Consider the following 6274-nt stretch of genomic DNA (forward strand, 5'->3'; position numbering starts at 1 on the left):
ACTAAAAAAGGAAGATCCAAGAAGATGGAAAATCAGGCTGCGGAGAGCTGGCCACTATGGGGCTAGCCATCCCCCTGCTTGAAGTATTCCCTCCCCGCCCCAGGCCAAGTGGCAGAACCAGGTCTTCAAGGCCCTTCGGAAGGCCAGGACTGAGGGGGCCAATCGCACCTCCGGGGGCAAAATGTTCCAAAGAGCGGGGACTACCGCAGAGAAGGCCCACCTTCTGGACCCTGCTAAATGGAGTTCTTTTACTGAGGGGGTCTGAAGCATGCCCTCCCTGTGCGATCAGGTGGGATGGGTTGAAGACATAGGGGAGAGGCAGTCCCTTAGGTAACCTGGCCCCATGCCATGTAGGGCTTTAAAGGTAATAACCAACACCTTGAATTGGACCCGGAAGCAAACTGGTACCCAACGCAGCTCGTGGAGCAACGGTGTTACATGGGCCCTTCTTGGGGCCCCAAAAATAGCCTGCACAGCCGCATTCTGGACCAGCTGTAGCTTCCAGATACTCTTCAAGGGTAGCCCCATGTAGAGTGCATTGCAATAGTCAATTAATTAATAGATAAATAAGATCTGTGACTAGCAAGGTACAGAGGTACAGAGCAGCTGTGCAGAGTGCCAGAGACTCGAGTTTGCTGCTGTCATAGGTAGTTGCAATAACTGATCACAGCAAATTAACCTTCTGATAAATGTCTGTTTATAAATAGGATTGTCATGCAGTTACAGAAGATTTAGTTGATTCATTACATCTTTTGAATTGATTGATTCGTTGCATACCTTTGAATATAATACCATTTGATCTGAAGAACAACACATTTTAAGAACAAAACATTTCTTTTCCTAAAAGATCAACAAATTTGAGCAGATCTAAACGATTACTAAGAAATCTGCAGAATTGAGTATACCCCAAAGGGGGGGGAGGAAACAGAGAGAGTGCTTGGGGTGGGTGATCTTGTGAGTTGGAAATGGGAGTGTATGGAGCTTCCACACTAGAAGTTTACACTGATTATTGCTCTTTTAAGAGCAATAATTTGAGGTGTAACACTGAAGTAAAAAGTTGGTTCTAATTTGAGGTTTATTCTTTTGGGCCTCTAATGTCATTACTGTTAGGCATCCAGAATCCTGAGCAAGCAGGTATCTTTTAATTCAAAAAGTTTGCCCCAAACTGCACTGATCATCCTTTCACAAGGACACCAGCAATCTTTCACAGAAAGTATACTCTGAAATGGAAGTAGAACCTTTAGCCCCAGGCCTCTGTACGGCCTCTAAAACTTGGAATAGTCCTGGAGACTTGTAAATGTTTGAACCAAGCTCTAAGTTTTAGTGCTGTACAAGTAAAAATGATTAAGCAAGGCAGCTCTGATTTATGACAGAGAGATGCTTCATTGCTATGAAGGTGCCGTGATTTACATCCTTGAAATCAACAGTGGTGGTGTTGCTCAAGGAAGTATTTTGCATCACCTCTCAGCCATCTCACAGCTTCCTCCAGCTCTCACAAAAGCCAGAAAGCACATGTGTACAGGTGTGACACAGGTGCAGAAGGCTGTTCCAGTTTTGCCAAATGCTGGAGGACCCTAAGAGTGAAGCAACTAGGCACCTTTGCTTTTAGAAGCAATGGGATTTTGTTGCTTTAGCAAGCAGCTCAGAGCAGATGCTTTAACTCAGATTTCCATCCAAGTAAATCACCCCTTCACAGTTCTAAAAATGATTAATTACATGACTATGAGCAACATTTTAACTTTTCTTCTTCTCTTGGTTGCACGGTCTCTTCATCTGCATTGTGTTTGCCTAGTTCACACAGGGAATCTATCAATGCATAATGTCATGAGTTGGCTTATCGCAGACCCAGAAGTTATTTTAAGGCTGAGAGTGGGTGACTGGCCCATGGTCACCAGATGGTTTCCAGGCCCAAGGCAGGAGTAGAACCAATGTCTCCTAGATCATTTTCCTTATTCTGTACATTTAAATATAATTTAAATTAAACAAATAAATGATATTAAATCATTTTTAGTTTTTCTCCTGGCTCCATTCATGATGTTTTGGAATGCAGCCATGTTTCAAAAGTTAAGTTTTGGATAGTCTTTCAGGCCTATCCTGATAGAGCAGTAAGTGCTGTTAGGACTTGTTTGAGAATTATATTAGGAATAAAGATTGAATGTTCAGATTGCTGCACTCTGTTCTCCTGAAAACAAATACAGTTAACATTTCTGTGTTATGACACTTTATGGAATGAAAAAGGTTGTGTTTTCAGCTCCCTGTAGAAACAATTGGAATGTCCAAGTTTTCATTGCAATGCTTCATTGTTAGCTTGCAAAGGCCAGTACCATTCTTTTCATTCCCTACTTCCAGGGCTTCCCTGCCCACATAATTCCCATTAAGATCTATGGGGAAATGACCTCCCAGGTCTCACAACATGCGAGGCTTCATGCACTGGTGGTGCTTCTGTGACTAGATTTCTCTTCAGTGGGGATCAGTGAGTCCCTATTGGTTGAACAGTGGAGCCACCAAATGCAAAAGTTCTTAGATGGACATTTTGAGAAGTGTAGTGTGGAAAATGATGTCCAAGGCTGCCACCCTGTGGAATATGAAACAATTATAGCTTCTAGTGATCTTCATGACATTCTTGTCAATGACCCTCAGTTTTAAATTCCATGGCTCTTGCATATATAAGGTAGCCAATGTCTGTAGCTAGTAATCTTCTCTGTATTCTTGTCTTGGAGAGAGGAATGAAATTCAAGATTCTTGTAAATACCAATCACATTATATGTTATGTCAAGTCTGTGAGCCAGTGGTGTGAAAAATGCCAGATGATTACCAGCTGTATGGATTTGCGTTTGCCTGGAAATTATTTCCCAACTGACGTTCTCTGATGCTTTTGCAGACGAAGAATCCAACACTCATTGAATTGTTTGCTTAAGGTCTAACAATATACCTCAGTCCTCACTTGGGAATGTTACTGAGGACCAAGGTCTTCCATGGATAAATCACCCAGCAGACAATCTGCATCAAGGAAGAAACTTCCTGTGGGATCTGAGCGGCTTTAGTTTCTACTGGCTTCAACGTTTGGGATAGTTAATGCCCATGCAGAGAAAAAAAAGGTCATGAGACAAAGTTCATTAGAGAGCAAAAAGAACTTTCCTTCTTTCTGAGTGAGACCTTAACAAAAAAGAATAAAAAACACTCCAAGAAAGTAAAATAAGGAATGAATGCACAGTACAGCAATTAGCAAACTTTGGTACCACATACAGTGGTACCTCGGGATACGAACTTAATCCGTTCCGTGACTCTGGTTGCAACTCGAGTTGGTCTCAAGTCGAGGTAAAGTTTCCCATAAGGTTCAATGTAAATCCGGTTAATCCGTTCCGCCCTCCGAATGTGGTCGCAACCCGAGGCAAATTTCCCCATAGGGTTCAATGTAAATCCGGTTAATCCGTTCCACCCTCTGCCCGAATTTGGTCGCAACCCGAGGCAATTTTCTCTTCAGAGCCTTACTCCTGCCAAGCCTGCTCTGCATTTTCTTTGGAGCCATGCTAACACGCACACCAAAAACCTTCGCAAAACACCACAAAACACACCACAAGCCTCACCAAACGTCTCCTTGCTACCGTGACCTCACCCACAGGAAGCTGCGACCACGTGGCAGCAGGGAAAATGGCCGCGGATCCGGTTCGTAAGTCGAGGCGAGTTTGTAACCCGAGGTAAATTTTTCCTGCCGAAGCCGGTCGTAACCCGAAATGTTCGTTAGTAGAGGTGTTCATAACCCGAGGTACCACTGTACCAATTTCTAAATTTTAAGCCTTCAACTTCATTCTAATCCCACACCAATATATGCATAATGTTATCCACATTAGAGCACCGGTGGGGAGGGAAAAGAGGTTGAGGAAGATGTCAGTCTGTGGTGGCCATTGCCTGTCTGGTGCTGCATTTCCCATATGAACCCGTGGCAAATATGTGTTTAAGGGCGTTTGCTGTAGCCGCCCTCCTGTTATGTCTACATGCAGAGATCTCTGTGAAAAACTTCTTCGTAGCATTTGCCACAATATGCAATAGGGGATCTGCCCAAAGTGTGTTTCATCTTTCTGAATTCTTAGCTTGAGCCAGGTTAACATCTCAAGGGCTTCTGCCAGAGTTCATTATTTTTGTTTTGTTCCTCATTTACATTGCCCATTAAGAGGTGTTTTTTTTGTTTGTTGGTTAATCAGCTATACATGAAGACAGACCTGCTCTAGCATTCCTGTTCCTGGGAAGGTAACATGCAGGACTGGTTGATGCAACAGTAAAATGCCTGAGGCGTTCCCTTTAGAACGTGATCTACATCATATATAAATATTATAGGAAATGATGGATCACTTAAGAAGGGAATAGTATTATTGTCCAGACATCTTTTGGCTTCACTGTTGAAAAGTTGACATTGACAGAGTCTTCATATATATATAAGACTGTTCCCAGCCCTTTCTGGGGACATATGTATAGTCTGACTGATAACATCAATGGTCAAAGGACAAATTCATGCTATCCAATGGAAAACCCATTGAAAGTGTAGATGGGTTTGGGGCTTCCTGGAAGGTACAGTGGCGCCTTGGTTCACAAACTTAATTCGTCCCACGATTCTGGTCGCAAACTGAATTGGTTGCGAACCGAATGAAATTTTCCCATAAGGTTAATCCGTTCTGAACCATATGTATTTTTTTTTAACCATCTTTATTCTTCAAAATAGTCGAGATTGTTGACTTCGCCATCTTGTACTCCGAGGCCAGATCAGTCACATGAATACCACGCTCATGCTTTTCTACAATTTCCTTCTTCAATTCAATGGTTATTTTCTTCAAAACCTTATTCTTACCATTCTTGCTCTGCACTTTCTTGTTACCTTCATTATTGCTCTGCACGTTCTTGTCACCTTCATTACTGCTCTGTACTTTCTTTTTACCACCATGCTTGCTCTGCACTTTCTTTGGAGCCATGCTGGATGTACTGTATGTGCTAAAAAGCACACCAAAAACCTTCACAGCAAGTGTCTGTCTGTGACTGCGATCTCACCTAGAGGAAGCTACAACCACGTGTCAGAGCAGGGAAGATGGCCATGGGTCGTATTCGTCACCCGATGCGGAGTTCGTGAACGGAAGCAAAATTTTGCAAATGCTGCTGTTCGCGAACTGAATTGTTTGTGAACAGAAGCGTTCGTGAACTGAGGTATTACTGTACCTGTGAATCCTGCCATTTGCTCTAATGGTTGTGGGGAGAAATGCTGGGCAAAGCAGCTTAGCATTTGATGAAGACAAATGTTCTTGTGAAATTATCCACTTGAAATCAGGCCCATTCAAAAGCTATCATCTATTGGTGAGTATTATGAGTATTGCTTATGTGACATGGGTGGAACCGATGGGGCATAGGGCGTAGGATTTCCTCTGCTGAAATTTTCAAGGCTTTGTAACTGCATTTAAGGTAGCTGGAACCAAGATTGGAACCATATGAACCATCTCCTTCTGTCATAATTATGAAGGGGATAATATGTCCTATCCTGAAGTTGATGAGGCAAAGTGATCAAGACTTTTTTTTTTAAGCTGGGTGCAGTCCTATAAAAAGGAAGATGTTTGCCCAAGCTCTTCTTGTCTGTTTTATCTCTCCGCAGCCTTTGTTTGCTCAAATCATTGCAGAGTTTCTTACAACCTGAGTATCAACTGCTGCTTAAGAGATGTTTACCCAACCCTCCCTTTTCAGTGAGCATTTACTCATTTACTTGTCTTCTTACTGTAATATGAGATAGAGTCCCTCTGAGAGAGATAAAGTCTTGTTGGATGAAAAAAGAGGACATTTTCACAGAGAAGGCACTCCCGAAGTGTGTTTTTATCACTTAATGCCTCATGTAATCATAGGAACCTCAGGGGTTGTATATTGGCTGCTTAAAACAAAGGAACTATTTCTCTTCCAGTTTTCCCATAGCTTGTTGATCGCCTGGAAGGTATTTTTCCTTAATGCAGGTGACTAGACTGGACTTTCCCCAGAGTTACTCTTCCAGATAAACTAGAGTTCAGCTTCCATAATCCCACTGAACACTAGGGAGACGCTCCAAGAGATGTCAGACTGGGGAATATTGATGTACAATTTACTGGAAGGGAGGAAACCTAACTTGTTTCTTTGGGAAAGATTTCAGGTCATGGAGACTGAGCTCTACAAAATGGCCTGAACAGAGTAAATTCACATGCTCCACAAAGTCGTTTTCTGTTCCTCACAGGAAATGGCTCTTCAAAGCAAAACAAAATGAGATCTGAAG

This window comes from Python bivittatus, unplaced genomic scaffold (genome assembly GCF_059951505.1).
Source record: "Python bivittatus isolate LINGU-HERP-01145 unplaced genomic scaffold, Pbiv_v1 ctg000310_np1212, whole genome shotgun sequence".
Classification (NCBI taxonomy): domain Eukaryota; kingdom Metazoa; phylum Chordata; class Lepidosauria; order Squamata; family Pythonidae; genus Python; species Python bivittatus.